This window comes from Gadus morhua, chromosome 2, assembly GCF_902167405.1.
Source record: "Gadus morhua chromosome 2, gadMor3.0, whole genome shotgun sequence".
In the NCBI taxonomy this organism is placed as follows: Eukaryota; Metazoa; Chordata; class Actinopteri; order Gadiformes; family Gadidae; genus Gadus; species Gadus morhua.
Genome location: NC_044049.1, coordinates 17,282,497 through 17,304,042, shown reverse-complemented (window position 1 = coordinate 17,304,042; position 21,546 = coordinate 17,282,497). Strand labels below are relative to the sequence as shown.

At 48.0% G+C, this 21,546-nt stretch overlaps 1 long non-coding RNA gene across 1 annotated transcript; it reads left to right on the top strand.

Annotated features, from left to right (window-relative positions):
* The first annotated feature begins 1,953 nt into the window (after positions 1 to 1,953).
* Positions 1,954 to 20,204, top strand: LOC115528841 (uncharacterized). Its single transcript, XR_003973385.1, has 3 exons — positions 1,954 to 2,129; positions 4,265 to 4,368; positions 20,163 to 20,204. It is a non-coding gene; the product is annotated as an uncharacterized LOC115528841 (long non-coding RNA).
* The last annotated feature ends 1,342 nt before the right edge of the window (positions 20,205 to 21,546 follow it).

Below are 21,546 nucleotides of genomic sequence, written 5' to 3'. Positions count from 1 at the left end.
ATCACTCATATTACATACTACTCGAGCCCTAAATGTTTGTTATTACAGGGATGGCTGCTTATGGGACTCATTGGGAGAGTCCATTTCATTGTGCTCATATGGGGGGAAATTCAACTTTATTATTTTTAAGGATGTATCTTTTATCCATAGACAGTTAATATGTATTTATTCTATACATAATAACTATAATAATAGATGCATATAACTTTCATTCATTGTTTATCGTCTACTTTGTGTTCATTGTCAAAGTCATGCTTGAGATTCATTTGTGGTGGTCTGTCATGTGGAAATAATTAATTGGTTTGCTAAGAGGTGAGGACAGAGGAACAATAATGGTCATTGGGAAAGCTTGTTTGTGAAAACCAAAACTGAGTCTCATTGTCATTTACTGATCTATTCATCAATTTCATCAAGGCTTCCAGCCAACCCCACCCCCATGACCATGAATTCTTATTGCTCATTTGTTCTGGATTTTGCCTGCCATAGTATCTCTTGGTAGAGTCTGCATGTTTTCAAGTTCTAAATGTAGATTATTAATCTGATACTTTTCAGGAGGCCAGGTCATCCTGACCTGTCTGGTTCTTTTTGCCCTTGGCACCGTGTACACCTGATCAGATATAGCTTCAAGCTCTGGTTTCCTGTTTAGCTTCGCCCTCACTACTGATTTTCCCCACCACCCCTCCCAAATTGGGCTAATTACACTCTTTCCATAATCTTTGTATACGTGTATATATGTTTGTCTGTGTGTACATATGTGTGTGTGTGTGTGTGTGTGTGTGTGTGTGTGTGTGTGTGTGTGTGTGTGTGTGTGTGTGTGTGTGTGTGTGTGTGTGTGTGTGTGTGTGTGTGTGTGTGTGTGTGTGTGTGTAAATATAGGCGTGTGTGTGTGTGTGTATGTGTGTGTGTGTGTGTGTGTGTGTGTGTGTGTGTGTGTGTGTGTGTGTGTGTGTGTGTGTGTGTGTGTGTGTGTGTGTGTGTGTGTGTGTGTGTGCGTGTGTGCGTGTGTGTGTGGTGAGTATCTGTATACATTTAAAACATCAAAACCACAATATCTGTCTTAGGTTGAGCCAAATCATCCATCCTAATGTTATTTTTACCTTTATTTGGTTATTTTCTTCCCAATAACTGTTTTGTACTTCATTTGTGTCAAATAAAAAAAAACTTTTGTTAAGACTGCCTGAGTTCCTGTTTTTACAGCACTCTGCCCTTCACTCTGACTCATCGGCTAAATGTAATAAACCGACATAACTTGTGTTTTAAGCCGTAGTTTAGATCCTTGTAACTTATCTTTGGAACCTAGAAACCTGGAGAAACTAACCTTGTTGTCTTGAGTGTGTGTTTAAAAGACATTGGGCTAGGTCGTTCCTCTTCATCTTTTCCAAAACCTTCCCTGTGATGAGCACAGCTCTTTGGTGGCCGTAGGTGTGTACCATCACATCCACCGTGCTCTCTCTGTCTGCCCTCTCCAGACAGCTCTTGGGGACGGCCAAGAATCCATGGAAAGGGTCTTCCTGATGCAAGTACCAGTGGAACTTCCTCAGCTCTTTTTCTTCGAGATCCTCCAGTGTTCTTAAGAGGAGCTCCACTTGGCTCGCCATTGTGTTCGCACATAACTGTAACAGAAAAAGATAAAATTCATTATGATGAACTCATCATCAACAAATCATCAACCCATCAGCGTCTTTAAAAGGGTTAGCGGTTCAAAACATGGGAAATATCTAATAGAATTAGCGACGTGATCAAATTATATTAATGATTAAAAAGGCTTTACGTTCAGTAAATACAATAAACATAACAGTAAATATAAGAAAATACCATACTTAAAGATAGATTTTTAGGTGTTAATCACACTCACCAGTGTTTTCTTCTGTTAATGTAATGGCCTTTTGTCACTGTTGAAAGACAGAAAATGCCCCAGAAGACGGGGAAGGGGAAGAGAAACCCATTGCTTTTTTGTTTCCTGTTGTTTCTACATGCCAGAACTTCGGTGAGGTTTCACCACCTTCTTGTGTAAACTATATTGGGGCGGGTTACGCTCAATCCCTACCCCTATAGTAGCGAAGTCACGCGCCTTCCGGTAGAGCGAGATCGACCGATAAAAAATATGAATAGGTTTCAATGGAGAGAAGGTAATTATTTTCTGGTCCCAGTCTTTATATGCCCTGGATTACACACATGTTGTTTGTTAATTTAAATGAAAAAATGTCATGTCAAGAGTTTGACCGTGTAATGTGCAATTGTTCAGTTAAAGGCTGTAGAGAAAACACAATGAGAAAGATTACATGTGTTGTATGCAAGGGCGTCAGTTTGTTTTTAGAAGTAGTGGGGACAATAACCATAAGCTTGAGTGTGGTTTGAAAAGTGCTGGGTACTCTTATGTAAGCTATTCATCCATTCAACGCTGCATTACAATATGCTCTACAGTGTAGAAAGTGTTGAAAATCCTATTTGAACAATAAAAGTTCAAAACCACAGTTTGTGTTTTGGCTTGTTTTGCAAAACGGTGTTGGAAACACCAGGGTATTGGCTCGGGATATGTAATACTAATACACACAGTACAAAGAACAGTGTTGGCAAGTTATCTAGACATCAACAAAGTTTACCAGACAAACAATGCTACACTGTAAAGGGGGTACGAAATGAAACGAGGTACTGAGCATCAGCCTTTTGAAGACGAGCAAGGGATATGTTATGCTGCATTAAAAAAAAAAAAAAAAAAGCGCCCAGAGGAGAATTGCATCTGCTAAATCCTGACCACCAGTAAATACTTGCGAAGGACCAATGTATACTTCACTCGTTACAACATCATAAGCAAATTGCCCGCAAATAAAATCCCCTACAGTTCAGGATAATCACACAGGTTATGCGAGAACATATTTATGTCAGGATAGGCCTACCAGGCTCCAAGTCGTCGCATATCTCAATCAAACAAAACAAATATAACCACATTGGCGTAGCAATCGCACCGTGTGTAGCTGCTACTAGCTGCAATCTATATATACAATGCATACTAGCTGGAGCACCAACCAGAATCAGATCACAATCGCTTAGGACCGTGGGTAACCTTTGGCCAGGTCATCACGAGCAAACAGAACCAGCAGCAAAGTTTACGTAAACTAAATTTCTTGCCTTATGTGGCCCTCCACATGCAGGCTAGATGATGTATCCATATCGTTATCCAGTGTCACAAACATGCTTTTTACAGGAAGCAAAATGACCGGCTATTTTCTGAATAAAAATTTCAATTTTGGCTGACTGTCTTGAAACTTCTCCAGTGCGTTGCTGTTCACATCAAACGCGACGGGGCAACAAGATCCCATACAAAGTGAACGTAGAGACGCGTATCGGGGGAATTTTTTTGATTTGTTTTGATTTGTCGCGCCACACTTTCGCCGCACAGTCGAGCGCGTTCACGAGGATTTGTGGCGCGACAAATTCGCTCGAGTTGAGATATTTCAACTTTGACGCGAATTTCGCGTGATGACAGCCAATAGTGGCCATTTGATGACAGCCATCAAATGGCCACTAAGTGACATGTGTAACGTAACAGCCAATCAGCGTTCAACCGTCAAACTCAGTGCAGTGCAGTCCGGGGTGAACTGCAGCATGGAGGAGAAAGTGATTGTTGCCGTTTTTCGACTCTCGGAGCTCTATATATAATAATATATAATAGTATATAATAGTATATAATATAATATAATTGTATATATAATATCACGGCCAAAAGATCTGTGCGCCTCTGGATGGCCGTAGCGCGGGGAGCTCTCATAGGGATTGGGCTTCTCAGGGTTTGTTTACCGGCGTTGCTATGGGTTCCAGTCTTGTGCGTTCCAACGGTTTATTAGGTAGGCCTATCTAATAAACGATGTCTTCGTGTGCGCCTATCGCATGATTTTAGACTTGACGATTTAGACTTGACGACCGTTTGATTGACGTACTTACTGTCCAATGCCACTCGGTGGGTCTGGAAATCATTGGCTGGAGTTTTTCGAGCCCTACCCGTCCCACAGATAATAATAATAATACATTTAATTTAGAGGCGCCTTTCAAGACACCCAAGGTCACCTTGATTGATGATTGACTTGTTTAATTTCCATGTCAGTACTTCTAACTCAGTGGCTGTAAGTGGGTTATGATAAGGATTTCAAGTAATTTTGCAAAAATGGCCAAAAAAGAGAATTTCATACCCAACCTTTAATCTTAAATACTGATTGAAAATGTTGACAATAATAATATATCTGGGTGCATTTCTCATTTTTTTTAGGTTTCCCAAAGCCAGAGCGATGAGGATAAAGTGGGAAATTGCCCTAAGAAGGGATGGTTTTGCTGCCTCTGACAGGACACTGCTCTGCAGTGACCACTTCAGGAGTGAGGACTTTTACACTTTTTACAGCCTCATGCCTTCATTGTGCATATTTTATATAGTTCTCTGCAAATCTATGGTAGCATCATGCCTTCAGTGTGCATATTGTAAATAGTTCTCTGCAAACCTATGGTGGCATCATGCCTTCAGTGTGCATATTGTCTATAGTTCTCTGCAAACCTATGGTGGCATCATGCCTACATATTATATTCATATTTTATCGTTTTTGTCTAAATGCATACTTGACTGTAGATAGATATGAGTGCAGTTACCAACACAATAGATTGCTGAGTTTTAGTAGCCCATATATTGATTTAACATAAATAACATGAATAACTTGTGCATGTGTGTATTTATTGCACCTATCTGTTCTGTTTAATGTTCATTTCATATGAAAACACATGGTTATAATTACATAAATGCATCTCTTTACAGGGTGGGGATTTCAACATGCAGCCTTTCTTGATGTATATTTGTAAAGGGAAATCTTGTACCTATTTTAGAACATTATTCTATTTTTCTAAGAACCTAACAATTATTCATAAATATGTAGGGTCATACCTAAATCTATGGCGTTTATAACGAAAAGAAACCGTTTGAAAATCGGTTGAAAATTGAGCAAGTTCTCATCTCATCTCATTTTCGTCCGCTTATCCGGGGTCGGGTCGCGGGGGGAGCAGCTCAAGCAGGGGGCTCCAGACTTCCCTTTCCCGGGCCACATTAACCAACTCTGACGGGGGGACCCCGTGTCAGGATCCTCGCATGGACTGTTGTTTTTGTCTCCCCCTACCTGTTGGAGTGTGATTGTTCTGGACTTTGTTTATGTTTGGAGCCATGTGTTGGTCATGTGTCCGGGGTGACACCCATGTCCTTATTTGGGCGACTTCCTGCCTTTTGTTTGTGCCCTCCATTTTCTCTGTCCACCTGTCCCTCATTTTGTATTGATTGGTGGAGTATTTAAACGCTGCCCTTTCTGCTCACTTTGTCAGATCGTCACGTTAGGTACTGTTTGCTACCCGACTGCCACGTGAGTGCGACTAGCGTGAAGCTCTTTAAGGAGAGACAATAGTTTCTGTTCTTCCCGGTTTTGAACCCTGCCTGTTTGGATTAAGCCTTCTGCCTATCAGTTTTTGGATCTCCTGCCTGTAGCTGTCCGTCAGTATCTGTCTGCCTGCCTGCCTGTTTACGAACCCTGCCTGTACCTGGAATCTGATTTGCCCGCTGGACTGTATGGAAATAAACCCCTTTTGATCTGCTATTGATTCCCGTTCTGTGTCGTGACAGTACGATCTGACCAAGATGGAATCAGCAGATCTGGATCAGGTGAAAGCTGTGCTGGAGAGGCAAGGAGCGCTTCTCGGTCGACATCAAGCCCAGCTTCAGACAGTTGAAGATTCTCTGGGGGCCATCGCAACCAGCATCACAGACTTGGCGGCCCAGCTGCAGCAGGTCCAACTGGCCCTGGTGCGGCCACCCCAGCCTCAACTGGCGACACCGCCCGACCCCCCCGGTCCACCTGGTAACCTGTTCCGAGAGCCCCGTCTGCCAGCTCCTGCACTTTATGCCGGGGAACCTGGAACCTGCAGATCGTTCCTTTCACAATGTTCGCTGGTGTTCCAGCTGCAGCCCGCCACCTTTCCGTCGGATCGGTCCCGGGTTGCTTATGTCATTACCCTCCTGGCGGGCCGTGCAAGAGAGTGGGGAACTGCGGTTTGGGACTCCAACTCCCCAGTCTGTCTCAGCTATCAGGCATTCATAGATGAGATGAAGAAGGTCTTTGATCGCTCGGTGCACGGGAGAGAGGCCGCCCGAGCGATGTTGCAGATCCGTCAAGGCAGGAGGTCTGCTTCTGACTATGCAATAGACTTCCGCACCCTCGCCACCACCAGTGGATGGAATCCAGAGGCCCAGTATGATGCCTTCCTCTATGGACTCTCTGAGGTCATCAAGGATGAGGTCGCCACCCGTGAGCTGCCTTCCACCTTTGATGACCTCGTTGAGCTTGCCATCCGAGTGGACAAACGCCTGAAGCAGCACACCGGGGAGCGAGAGTTCCGCCCTCCTCCGAGGTCACCCGCCTCGGAGGCCCCTCTCCCGTTCCTGCCAGCGCCGGCTTACCCCAGCCAACCAGAGCCCATGCAAGTGGACCGTACCCATCTGTCCCCAGCCGAGAGACAGAGAAGAAGGGACACCAATTCTTGCATGTATTGTGGTAAACCGGGCCATTACTCCGCCCAATGCCCGGCAAAAGGCAACGCTCACCCGTAGAAGGGGGATTACTGGTGAGCGTCACTCCTCTTCATCCCTCTTCTACCATCCGTACCCTTGTCCCTGCCACGCTCTTTACAGGAGCTCATTCCCACCCCGTGTCTGCACTTATTGACTCGGGAGCTGATGGCAATTTCATGAACACCTCCCTGGTCTCTGAACTACACCTCGTCCCAGCCCAGCTGAAGACGCCTCTGGAGGCAAGAGCACTAACCGGAGCAAGGTTCTCCCAGATAACCCATGTCACGCCCCCGGTGAGTCTACTCATTTCTGGCAATCATCAAGAGAACCTAGTGTTCCATATGTTAGACTCACCAACTGCTCCCATCGTCCTCGGCCGGCCCTGGCTGGTAAAGCACAATCCACACATTGATTGGGCTAATAACACCATCCTAGGCTGGAGCACATTCTGCCTGAATAACTGTCTTAAGAATGCCCTTACCCCCCCGCCTGCAGTCTCACCAGCCACAGATGATTCCATGGATCTGTCTGAAGTACCACCTGAGTACCTGGATCTCAAGGCTGTGTTCAGTAAAGCCCGTGCAACCTCCCTGCCACCGCACCGACCCTATGACCTGGCCATCGAGCTTCTACCTAGTACGTCACCTCCTAGGGGCCGTCTCTATTCCTTGTCTTCTCCCGAAACCGCAGCTATGAACAAGTACATCTGTGAGTCACTAGCTGCCGGTATTATCCGCCCCTCTTCCTCGCCTGCTGGTGCCGGGTTTTTCTTCGTAGGGAAGAAGGACGGCACCCTGCGTCCTTGTATAGACTATAGGGGCCTAAACAACATCACTGTGAAGAACCGCTACCCTCTGCCTTTGATGTCCTCAGCTTTTGAGTTGTTGCAGGGGGCCAAGATTTTCAGCAAGTTGGATCTCCGCAGTGCTTACCATCTGGTCCGAGTAAGGGAGGGGGATGAATGGAAGACTGCATTTAATACTCCTTCAGGTCACTATGAGTATTTAGTCATGCCTTTTGGTCTCTCCAACTGCCCAGCTGTGTTCCAGGGTATGATTAATGATGTCCTGAGGGATATGCTTAACAAGTTTGTTTTTGTTTACATTGATGACATTTTAATTTTTTCTCCGTCGGTTTCCCAGCACTCCCAACATGTCCGTAGTGTCCTGCAGCGCCTTTTGGAGAACCAACTGTTCGTTAAAGCGGAGAAATGTGAATTTCACAAAGAGACTGTTTCCTTCCTGGGGTATGTCATCACAGCTGGAGGGGTCCAGATGGATGGTCCGAAGGTAAAAGCAGTCACCGACTGGGAACGTCCAACATCTAGGCGGGAACTACAAAGATTCCTGGGATTTGCTAACTTCTACCGGCGGTTCATCCGCAACTACGGTTCTCTGGCTGCTCCCCTAACCGCTCTAACCTCCTCCAGGGTGAAGTTCACTTGGTCACCAGCTGCCGAGGCAGCGTTCAATGACCTGAAGAGTCGTTTCACATCGGCCCCGATCTTGAGCCAACCCGACCCTGACCGTCAGTTTATTGTTGAGGTGGATGCCTCAGACGTTGGGGTGGGGGCTATTCTTTCTCAGAAGTCTGGGGCAGATCGGAAGGTCCACCCCTGTGCATTCTACTCCCACAAACTCACTCCCACTGAGCGCAATTATGACATTGGCGACAGAGAGCTATTGGCAGTAAAATTGGCCCTAGAGGAATGGCGTCATTGGCTGGAGGGAGCTAAGGAGCCATTTTTAGTTTGGACGGATCATAAGAATCTGGAGTATCTACGTTCGGCTAAACGCTTAAATCCCAGGCAATCTCGTTGGTCTCTGTTTTTCACCCGTTTTGACTTTTGTCTGTCCTTCCGACCAGGATCCAAGAATGGTAAACCGGATGCCCTGTCTCGTCAGTTCCCAGATTCGGATCCTGCTCCTGTACCTAGCACCGTCCTGTCCCCACAGTGCCTCATAGGAGCTGCTAGATGGGATATTGAGACCATTGTCCGCACAGCCCTGTCTGGTGAGTCCGGCCCCAGCACTTGCCCTCCTAACTGTCTTTTTGTACCACAATCCGTCCGCTCCCAGGTCCTGCAATGGGGTCACTCATCCAAACTGGCCTGTCACCCGGGTGTCAGACGTACCACTGCGTTAATCAAGCAACGCTTCTGGTGGCCTGCTATGGAGCGGAGTGTGCGTAAGTTTGTGGAAGCCTGTTCTGTATGTGCCCAGAATAAACCATCAAACCTACCACCTGCTGGCTTTCTACAACCCCTACCAGTACCCAGGAGACCCTGGTCCCACATTGCCCTGGACTTTGTCACTGGTTTGCCACCTTCTCACGGTAACACTACAATCCTCACTATCGTGGATCGCTTTTCCAAATCTGTGCACTTGGTCCCCTTACCCAAGTTACCCTCTGCCAAGGAGACAGCGGACTTACTCGTGCAGCATGTCTTTAGGCTACACGGGCTCCCAGTGGATGTGGTCTCAGACAGAGGTCCCCAGTTCACCTCTAATTTTTGGCGTGCTTTTTGCAACCTTCTCGGTGCTAAGGTCAGTCTGTCCTCAGGCTTTCATCCCCAGTCAAATGGCCAGTCGGAGCGAGCCAACCAGCAGATGGAGACAGCGTTGCGGTGCCTGACGTCACAGGACCCTACAGCCTGGAGTCTTCAGCTGCCATGGGTGGAGTACTCCATGAACTCCTTGCCATCTGCGTCTACTGGTCTGTCTCCGTTCCAGTGCTGCCTCGGCTACCAGTCTCCATTGTTCCCGACCCAGGAGGAGGAGGTTGGGGTTCCCTCAGCACAGACATTCATCCGACGCTGTCGCAGAACGTGGAGGCGGACCCGGGCCGCCATTCTTCGCTCGCAGACCAGAATGAGGAGTCAGGCAGACCGTCGCCGCATCAAGGCTCCCCACTACACCCAGGGGCAGCGGCCGTGGCTTTCCACGCGTGACCTTCCTCTGAAGGTGATTCCCCAAAATTGAATCCACGCTTCATCGGCCCCTACACCATCTCCCAGGTGGTCAACCCCTCTGCGGTTCGCTTGAACCTCCCTCCTGCCCTCCGCCGCATCCACCCCACCTTCCATGTGTCCCGTGTCAAGCCCTTCCGGTGTTGCCGTCCGGGTCCCAACTCCGGCCCCAAACCACCACCACCCCCCAGACTCGTTGATGGGTCTGAGGTTTACACAGTTCGCCGCCTGCTCGACGTCCGCCGTCGGGGTCGGGGCCACCAGTATCTGGTGGACTGGGAGGGCTACGGCCCCGAGGAGAGGAGCTGGGTCCCTGCCCGGAACATTGTTGACCCCTCGCTCATCGAAGACTTTCACCGTCAGCATCCCGCTCCTACCTCGGTCAACGCCAGGAGGCGTTGGTAGAGGAGGGGGTACTGTCAGGATCCTCGCATGGACTGTTGTTTTTGTCTCACCCTACCTGTTGGAGTGTGATTGTTCTGGACTTTGTTTATGTTTGGAGCCATGTGTTGGTCATGTGTCCGGGGTGACACCCATGTCCTTATTTGGGCGACTTCCTGCCTTTTGTTTGTGCCCTCCATTTTCTCTGTCCACCTGTCCCTCATTTTGTATTGATTGGTGGAGTATTTAAACGCTGCCCTTTCTGCTCACTTTGTCAGATCGTCACGTTAGGTACTGTTTGCTACCCGACTGCCACGTGAGTGCGACTAGCGTGAAGCTCTTTAAGGAGAGACAATAGTTTCTGTTCTTCCCGGTTTTGAACCCTGCCTGTTTGGATTAAGCCTTCTGCCTATCAGTTTTTGGATCTCCTGCCTGTAGCTGTCCGTCAGTATCTGTCTGCCTGCCTGCCTGTTTACGAACCCTGCCTGTACCTGGAATCTGATTTGCCCGTTGGACTGTATGGAAATAAACCCCTTTTGATCTGCTATTGATTCCCGTTCTGTGTCGTGACACCCCGAGGCGTTCCCAGGCCAGTGTTGAGATATAATCTCTCCACCTAGTCCTGGGTCTTCCCCGAGGCCTCCTCCCCACTGGACGTGCCTGAAACACCTCCCAAGGAAGGCGCCCAGTGGGCATCCTTACCAGATGCCCGAACTACCTCAGCTGACTCCTTTCTAAGTAAAGGAGCAGTGGCTCTAATCCGAGTTCCTCACGGATGGCTGAGCTTCTCACCCTATCCCTGAGGGAGACGCCAGCCACCCTTCTGAGAAAACTCATCTCGGCCGCTTGTACCCGCGATCTCGTCCTTTCGGTCATCACCCAGCCCTCATGACCATAGGTGAGGATAGGAACGAAGATCGACCGGTAGATCGAGAGCTTTGCCTTGCGGCTCAGCTCTCTTTTCGTTACAACGGTGCGGTAAAGCGAACGCAATACCGCCCCCGCTGCTCCGATTCTCCGGCCAATCTCACGCTCCATAGTACCCTCACTCGCGAACAAGACCCCGAGGTACTTAAACTCCTTCACTTGGGCTAAGGACTCGTTTCCTACCCGGAGTAAGCAATCCATCGGTTTCCTGCTAAGAGTCATGGCCTCAGATTTAGCGGTGCTGATCCTCATCCCAGCCGCTTCACACTCGGCCGCCAGCCGATCCAGTGAGTGCTGAAGGTCACAGGCTGATGATCCCATGAGGACCACATCATCTGCAAAAAGCAGTGACGAGATCCTCAGACCACCGAACTGCAACCCCTCCCCACCACGACTACGCCTCGATATCCTGTCCATGTATATCACAAACAGGATTGGTGACAAGGCGCAGCCCTGGCGGAGACCAGCACCCACTGAGAACGAAACTGACTGGCTGCCGAGGACACGAACACAGCTCTCGCTTTGGAAGTACAGGGATTGGATGGCCCTGAGGATAGACCCCCTTACCCCATACTCCCGCAGCGCCTCCCACAGTTTCTCCCGGGGGACCCGGTCATACGCCTTCTCCAGATCCACAAAACACATGTAGACCGGATGGGCATACTCCCAGGCCCCCTCCAGGATCCTTGCGAGAGTGAAGAGCTGGTCCGTAGTTCCACGTCCGGGGCGAAAACCGCATTGTTCCTCTTCAATCTGAGGTTCGACGATCGGCCGAACCCTCCTTTCCAGCACCTTGGAGTAGACTTTACCAGGGAGGCTGAGAAGTGTGATACCCCAGTAATTGGCACACACTCTCTGGTCCCCCTTTTTGAACAGGGGAACCACCACCCCGGTTTGCCACTCCTTTGGCACTGTACCCGACTCCCACGCGATGTTGAATAGGCGTGTCAACCATGACAGCCCCTCAACACCCAGAGCCTTAAGCATTTCTGGCTGGATCTCATCAATCCCTGGGGCTTTGCCACTGCGGAGATGTTTGACTACCTCAGTGACCTCCACCAGGGAAATTGACGACGAAACACCATCAACCTCGAGCTCTGCCTCCAACATAGAGGGCGTGTTATTCGGATTCAGGAGTTCCTCAAAGTGTTCCTTCCAACGTCCGACGACCTCCTCAGTTGAGGTCAACAGAGTCCCAACCTTACTGTACACAGCTTGGATGGTTCCCCGTTTCCCCCTCCTGAGGTGCCGGATAGTCTTCCAGAAACACTTTGGTGCCGACCGAAAGTCCTTCTCCATGGCCTCTCCGAACTTCTCCCACACCCGCTGCTTAGCCTCCGACACGGCAGCAGCTGCAGCCCTTCGGGCCTGTCGGTACCCTGCAACCGAGTCAGGAGTCCTCCAGGATATCATATCCCGGAAGGCCTCCTTCTTCAATCGGACGGCTTCCCTGACCACCGGTGTCCACCACGGTGTCCGAGGGTTACCACCCCTTGAGGAGCCTAAGACCCTGAGGCCACAGCTAGCCGCCGCAGCTTCAGCAATGGAGGCTTTGAACACCGCCCACTCCGGCTCAATGCCCCCAACCTCCACAGGAATGCCAGAAAAACTCCGCCGGAGGTGTGAGTTGAAGATACCTAGGACGGGGGCCTCCTCCAGACGTTCCCAGTTCACCCGCACTACTCGTTTGGGCTTACCAGGTCTATCCGGAAATTTCCCCCATTCCCTGATCCAACTCACAACCAGATGGTGGTCGGTTGACAGTTCCGCCCCTCTCTTTACCCGAGTGTCCAAAACATGTGGCCTCAGATCAGATGACACAATCACAAAATCGATCATTGATCTTCGGCCTAGGGTACTCTGGTACCAGGTACACTTATGAGCACCCTTATGTTCGAACATGGTGTTTGTTATGGATAATCCATGACTAGCACAGAAGTCCAATAACAAACGACCGCTCGGGTTTAGATCAGGGAGGCCGTTCCTCCCCACCACGCCTCTCCAGGTGTCTCCATCGTTGCCCACGTGGGCGTTGAAGTCACCCAGCAGAACTACGGAGTTCCCTACTGAAGCCCCATACAGGACTCCATTCAGGGTCTCCAAGAAGGCCGAGTACTCTGAGCTGCTGTTTGGTGCATACGCACAAACAACAGTCAGAGTTTTCCCCCCTACAACCCTTAGGCGCAGGGAGGCGACCCTCTCGTCTACCGGGGTAAACTCCAACACCGCGGCGCTCAGCCGGGGATTTATGAGTATCCCCACACCCGCCCGGCGCCTCACGCCCTTGGCAACTCCGGAGAAGAATAGAGTCCAACCCTTATCCAGGAGTACGGTACCAGAGCTGAGACTGTGCTTGGAGGTAAGCCCCACCAGATCTATCTGATAGCGCTCCACCTCCCTCACAAGCTCCGGTTCCTTTCCCCACAGCGAGGTGACGTTCCACGTCCCCAGAGCCAGCTTCTGCCGCCCGGGTCTGGTCCGTCGAGACCCCTGACCTTCGCTGCCACCCATGTGGCTGCGCACCCGACCCCAACGGGTCTTCCCACAGGTGGTGGGCCCATGAGATGAAGAGAGGGGGGGTGCCACGTCGTTTGTTCGGGCTGTGCCCGACCGGGCTCCGTGGCAAACCCGGCCACCAGGCGCTCGCCATCGAGCCCTCCGTCTGGGCCTGGCTCCAGACGGGGGCCCCGGGCTTCCTCCGGGCCGGGTCACATCTCCTCTTATTCCGATGTTCATTGAGGATTTTTGAACCATTCTTAGTCTAGCCCCTCACCTGAGACCACTCTGCCATGAGAGACCCTACCAGGAGCACAAGGCTCCAGACAACACAGCCCTCAGGTTCACAGGGACACGCAAACCTCTCCACCACGATAAGGTGACGGTTCCAGGAGAGGTTGAGCAAGTTAAGGTTATTTAAAAAGTACACCAATCACTAGTACCAACACAATGTTATTGGTGAGCAGCTTACTGTGGTAAGATGGCCGCCAGTGGTGACGTTCGACTCCATTGGCCAGCACCGCGGACGATGCATCTAATTAAAGGTTGGGTATGGAATTCTCTTTTTTGGCCATTTTTGCAAAGTTACTTGAAATCCTTATCATAACCCACTTACAGCCACTGAGTTAGAAGTACTGACATGAAAATTAAACAAGTCAATCATCTGTGGAACGGGCAGGGCTCGAAAAACTCCAGCTGATGATTTCCAGAACCACCGAGTGGCATTGGACAGTAAGTACGTCAATCAAACAGTCATACTGCACTCCCCCACGCGTGACCCCCTTCGTTCACGTACTCAAAACTTGTGACCCAGAGCAAGCGTCTGTTTGTGGTTATCCTGCGGTAGCTACTGGAGCTAGCTAACTAGCTAATGGCTCACTCTCGAGCATCTATGTTTGCGCTCGTGCATGATTGCGCGTCCATGTACTTGGAATGGGTGGAGTCAGAGTCAGAGTTGAAGGAGAGGGGGTAGGACCATTTGAGTTGTTTATTTTCAAAATCTGCTGGCGTTTCGCCAATCCCATACCCAACCTTTAATAGATGCCTCGATGACGTCACCACCTCAGCTCGTCTGTTAACTGTGATACGGCCTCATGTAGGCATACTGAACAATATAAACAAATTATATCAAACAAAACACCAGCCTCCTATTGCTGTTTGTGCTTGTATTTTTGCTATTTGCACTGCTTTAATTTGCCCTTTATTTTGCACTATGGGTAGTGAGCACCACCCCAATTTCATTGTAGAAGTTTGCACAATGACAATGAAGTCTGAATCTGAATCTGCGTTTTATTATCCATCCGTCTCGGAGGTCCGAGCTGTTCGAGTATTCTCTGCGAACCGACTCGGATCTCGGATCTGACGCCACGCCCACACTTCAAGCGTTTTATTATTTCGCTCGGTCGTTGGAGGAAAACATGGACTCCACCCGGAAAGCTGTTGTCGCGGTAGCATTGGCAGAGGACCAGGCGCTCCAAAATAAGTAGGCAATAGGCCATAGGCAGAGATACGGACGCAATAAAGTATTGCAGTAATACGAGTGATTGAAATTGCCATTTAAACCACCAAAGTGGTCCAAGCACAATGAAAACAGATCATACTTGAAGTCACAATGGGCGCAGCCATCTTCAATTCTGTCTCGGAATTTTGCTCGGTCACCACTGAGTTCAACCGAGATGGCGAGATCGCCGTCCGAGGAAAAGGGGCGTGTTTGTGCGTGTCGCTAGGCAACGTCCTCGGACCTCGGACCATCCGTCTCGGAGGTTCAGTCATCGCGGCAGTATTCATGCCGCGGAACGGCGTGATGGGGGAGTAGTCTTTGCAGAGGCATTATTCAACTTCTTGACTGAGCCGAAGGCTCCAACGGAACGGACGGATCCACAATGCATTGCGCGTCCGTCCCCATTAAAGTCAATGGGGATCACGCAACGGACGCATGTAGTGGGCACGGGGCGTCACGGCAGCGTAGCGCTGCCTTGCGAGCCAGCCGTATTCACACGAGATCACGCGATAATCCTAAACCTAATGTACTCAACTTCCAGTCCCAAAACTATTGCAATTAAATGCCACGCTTTGTCCTTTCTGATATTTTCCTTATAAAAAGGATGATTTGGTACATATATGACTTCATGTTGCTGAACTTCGACAATGAGTCTCTCGTCGTCAATGTTGCCGACCCTCTGAGACCCACCGGTCATGACGTAATAATGTTGATGTGAAGTTACATGAGCTGAGTATTGTGTTTTATTTTGAAAATTGACCGGATGCTCTATGGCTTTTACTTTTCACTTCCTGCCCGGCTCGACCTGCTCTGTCGAAATTGACGCGGTTTAGCAGCGGCTCCCGGCAAAAATAGAATTGGACGGAAAGATAGCGCCGCGGGCCCGCGGCGCGACACGCCGCTCCTGGGACGCTGCTGAAACGTTCCGCGGCGCACCCGGTGGAAATGGTCTCATTGATTACGCCCCGTGCCCACTACATGCGTCCGTTGCGTTATCCCCATTGACTTTAATGGGGACGGACGCGCAATGCATTGTGGATCCGTCCGTTCCGTTGGAGCCTTTGGCTCCGTCAGAAAGTTGAAAAATTTTCAACTTTTTGGCAGCGACGGATCCGTCATCCAATCAGATCGCTGTACGGTTGCTGATATGAAGCTTGCCATATTGGGTCTTCGAATGGTTATTTGTTGGTTGATCGAGGTTCTTGTTAATTGCTACACGGGAACTTATCCCATGCTCTGGGCTAAATAAACAAATAAACAACTTCCAGTTAACCAAAGACATCTGGTTTTAAGGTGCGGCCACACCAGACGCGTATTTCGCGTACTTCGCGTATAAAATCGCCATTTTTTCCATAGGGAACCATTGGTTTACGCGCGTATTACGCGTTTCACGCGTAATACGCGTATAAGCAACATTTTACGCGCGTATAGCGCGTATGTGGCGCGTATATTTACGCGCAATACGCGCTATACGCGCGTATATAGCATACATTTCAAGAGTTCAAAAAATTTAACTTTTTACGCGAAGTACGCGAGATACGCGTCTGACGAGACACACGTTGCCCAATCAGCGTTGAGCTTGACCCGACGTCACTGGCAGAGAGTAGTGAGCTTGGACAGAAGCATACGGCCGACATCTTTCTTTATTCTGTGTGGAAATAGTAACATAGTTACGCCATTAAATGCTTTTATGGAAACATTTCTAGCGAGAAATGTGCATTTTACTTTCATAATGTTCGCTCGGTGAATGTGAAGGATGTTTGGTTTGATAGTTATGACGAAGAGGGAACGCTCCGTTCACTTGCATGGACAGAGTCTCTGGTTACTAAGCAACCTCAACGTCTTGGCGGACTATTTCTCTGCTGATCAACACTACGAATGCTGGAAACACACCAGACACACCATGTGAAGTTATTTAACCCGATTATTGTTATTTATATCCGAGATTATTTAATCTAACCCGATCTAAACTCTATCACCCAAACACGGCGGCGTTTGGGTTTCCTACCTCGGACTCCAGCGCAGCCACGGCCGACAACTTTCTTTATTCTGGGTGGAAATAGTAACATAGTTATGCCATTAAATGCGTTTATGGAAACATTTTTAGCGAGAAATGTGCATTTTACTTTCGTAATGTTCGCTCGGTGAATGTGAAGGATGTTTGGTTTGATAGTTATGACGAAGAGGGAACGCTCCGTTCACTTGCATGGACATGGACTCATCTAGGCGAGTGACGTAGGCGCGTATGGCGCGTATACCATTTTTGACACAAAATTGTCAAGCAACATTTTACGCGCGTATCGCGTAAAAATTACGCGAGATACGCGTCTGGTGTGGCCGCACCATTATGTTGCCACCCCTTCCCCTAGCGGGGGACGTAACAATCGCGTATGCAAATTTAAGCACTGTGACGCGACTTGGCCTCTGACGATACTGCATGGAAAGCGGGTCATCTTGCATCGCAACAAGCAGGAAGTAGCGGGAAGAACCCGGCGAAGCGATTTGATTGGCTGACGGATGCATCTGCAAAGACTACTCCCCCATCAGTCAGCCACGCCTTCCCACATCAGTCAACGGACGCATGTAGTGGGCACGGGGCGTTATAGTGGAAGCGATCAGCAGCGTGACCGCGGCGCAGCCGTCCCGCGGCGCGTACGCCTCCGGTGGAATCTAGTCTTTGAGGCCTCCACACACCGGCGCCGCAGCGGCGCGGCGCGCATTTTACGCGCGTCAAAAGCACGCCCCTAGCACCAACAGGAGGCGGCGCGACGGCCGCGCTGCAGTATAAAATCAGGAAGTCACCTGTCAATCAACCGCAGCAAAGAGACGAAACGCAATGGGTGAGTAGCCTATTGTAGCCTAGTTTATTTATTTTCCATCTTTTTGGCTGAATCATTTGAAAAATGTATAATCTGCGAAGTGAAAGTATGTTTTCAAGCATCAGATCAACTTAGTTTGTAGGGCACTTTATCGTTTTATTTACTGTCATTTCTTATTTATTTTATATTTTGCCATTATTCATCTACTGCATCAACAATCTCAATAACTGCAGGACCTTCTATTAAGCCTTTTTAGTATATAGTGCAGTCACCTTTTAAGGCCAATTGTTATTGTGTGTATTTATTGTATTGAGCTCCTGGATGGCTTTATTGATCCCCTTTGGGACCAATACAGTATCTATCTATCTATCCATCTATATAGCCTTAACATAGCCACACATTTACATGTATGCAGCCAGTAGTTATCCATTTTAATTGAGCAAGCTCTTTTACATTTTATTGAGTTTTTTTTATTTCAACAGAACAAATAACTGTTGCCAGACAGAGGGGGGCTGCCCTTCTTCTCCTGCAAGGAGAAGACGAAGGGTTTGGGTGCACCCCATCAATGAACGGAGACAAGAACAGGGGGTATGCCACATTCTGGTCCAGGAGCTCCGTGCAGATCCTGAGAGGCACGCCAATATTTCAATTCGCTACTAAGTGTGCAATGGCAGAACCATATGGTGCAGCCTATATGATGACCTATAATCTAGTTATTATCCCTCTCTGGTATACTCTTTTGCATATATATACTTTTTTTTTATCCCTCGGGATAAATACAGTGATGTTATTGCTGTGCTGGATTCAGTAGCCAGTGTATTTTATTTGAGTGCTCGAGACACTTAATGTTATTTTTCCTTAAATCCAGAGAGACAGTTAATATATGATCTGATACCAGAGAGACAGTTAATACATGACAATGCATTTTTTGAGCTTTGCCTGTGTTTTCTTTTACTTATCTATTTTATTGTATGAGAATGTTTCTATGTGAAGCACTTTGAGTCTGCTTCATGTATTAAAAGTGCTATATGAATGAAGTTGCCTTGCCTTAAATAAAAAAATATATATTACAAGTAATCTGCATGGTTTCTACCTACATGGTGTGATTATATGTGACTTGATTTCGTCTATTTCCCATTATGGTTAATGGTTTGGGTACTTACTCCACCATTGTTGATTTCTCACCTGAAGATCCAATCTCCAGAGCTATGGCTCGCCAGGCAATGACCTTTTTGGAGTTGTCTTTGTAATGACGGGTACTTTGGTCATACAATTCGACGTATTTTTCCACCTCGACGACCAGTCTCTCATCGTCCATTCTCGTAATTGTTTATCGCAAACGAAAGAGGGCGATATCCAGTGGTGAGGGGTAGATATGGAGGTGCCTACGGGACCCGGGATGTACAAACCAGCTTTTACAAAGCGCTTTTTCAGGGGCGGCGACGCTCGGGAATAGAACATTGTCTCGAAGAGTAGTTGGGCGGCGCGGCGCGGAACGCTGCCGCCTGGCTAGTCGGCGCCGGTGTGTGCTAGTACACCCGGAATAATGGGGGCAGACTTTTTGACGCGACGCTGCGGCGCCGGTGTGTGGAGGCCTTTAAGAGTTGCGACACTTCCATTGGACTCCGTTGTAGCGCCTACTTCCGGGGTATGGAGCCTCGAATAGTTCCAAACAACCATTTTACGGCGTAGGAGACCGTTCATTTCCATTGCTGGCCGCCGAGTAACTTCTGAGGTAAATTGATTAAATAGCTACCTCTTTTGAATTGTCAACTGCAAAGGCCCTTTGTGATGCATATACTGATCTTTATTTGTAAATGCACAGCGTAATTATATTTATCTTGGTAGACGACCGATTGCTTGCTAGTTTGTTAGCTCGATTTCACCATCTGTGAAGGTATCTCCAGGGGTAAATTGATTAAATAGCTACCTCTTTTGAATTGTCAACTGTCTATATTGTATCAGGACCTTTTATGATGCATATATTGATATTTATTTGTATATGCACGGCGTAATTATATATATTTTTATCTTGGTAGACGACCGATTGCCTGCTTGTTTGTTAGCTCGACTGCACCATGTGATGGTATCTACACCAACAATTACAAAGTTCAGTACTAGTGAATCTAAGTTTTATTTAGTTAGTTATTTATGTTGGATTACTATGATAATTTAGGTTGATTTAAGGACGGGTTCTATGATGCGATAGCTAGTAGAAATAACAGTGTTTGTTTAATTATATCCTGGAAAGGGTGATGTTCAGCACATGAAGCCCCACAGATGCCGCCGATTCAACAATGCTGATTATGATGGGCGGTCAATTTAACCTGTATGGCTTTTTCGTTTTAACTTCTTGTTGACTGAATTGTTTCTCTTTCTTAGTGCCAAATTGATTCTCTTTCTTAGTGCCAAATTGATTCTTTTTTGTTTTGCAATAGCCCTCTCTGCTCTCCTTCTCATTAATTTTTCCTTTTCTAGTTGCCTTATTAGGTCCTCCACAGTCGCCCCATCAGTCCCTGGCAGTATGGTCCCTGGAGCAGCTGGCCCTGGCAAAAGTTATTCCTTCACTGTTGACCCCTGACTGACTGGCCCTCGGCACACAAATCCCTGGATCACCCGCCACTGGATCACCTGCCCCTGAATCACCTACCCCTGGCAATGTGGCCTCTTGATTGCTCTCTCTGTCTCCTGTGATGTCCTTTTCAACGCTCTTGAAATCCACCTACATTTCTCCCTCAATCTCTCTAACAATTACAAGGTAATGTTGCTGTTATATGTATTTTGCCTTTGCAGCTACTGTCATCTCCAATGTAAGAAAATGAATTAAAGCAAAACATTTCTGTAATGTGAATTAAATCATCTGCCACAATCAGAAACCAATACAATTTATAAATGGATCTACCGGCAATTGTTAATTGGGTAGAAATGTGTCGATTATCTACATTGTGTGCAAATCCTCAGAGAATCCCTGCCTTCTGGTTGTTTTTTAAACTGAATGTACAAATATGAATTATGTAATCTCATTAGGAGTGTAGTCTATCCTTGAATTACATGAAATGGGGAACGTGGTTAGCTGCATGGATCATACCGAAGTTTAATTTGGCGCAATATGTGTGGTCCGTTGCACTTGGTTCCGGAGGCACCCTCACAGAAGGGGGTTTCCTCCTCTTCGGTTTAGGGCGATGGATGAAAACTGTTGGGCCTGCATCGGGCCTCAACTTCAACATCCTATCTACTTTTGTGGCTTTGAATTGGTCATTTTCAAAGTGTACCTGTAGGTAGGCTTGTAAGATCAGTTTCCATTGCACTTCAAATATCAATGGAAAGTCATAATTCTCTACACTTAGAATTATTATGCCCTTTGAAATGCTAGCAAGTGATCTGAACATTACGTTAAATCGTTTTTGACTGTTGCTGACTGTCAATAAGTTTTGACGGCTGACCATTGCCATCCATTTCTCCCTGCGCTCTTGGTCCTTGGGGTAGCCGTGATAACCCTTCTCGGACCGATTGGAGAATCCAAATACTGCACAGCCAACCATGGTATGACCATTGATCTATAAAATGTTAGTTGTAACCAATGAACCATGACACCATTGAAGATCACAGAGCGGGTAACAACTGTTCCTCAACCACTTATGCCCCGACTTTTGAGAATAGGTTAGAGGTCAGAGTTCATGACCAATCGAGGATCCTCCCTCCTAAACCCATTTCGAATTTGCTCAGCGCTATTCTAAGTATTGTAATGGCATAAAGTATAGTATATTTGCAACGTTATATGTTAATGGTTTGCCCTAAGTATATAGTGTTCCCTGCTGTGTCCATTGTTGAATCTGTTCACAATATCGCAATCACTTGTTCT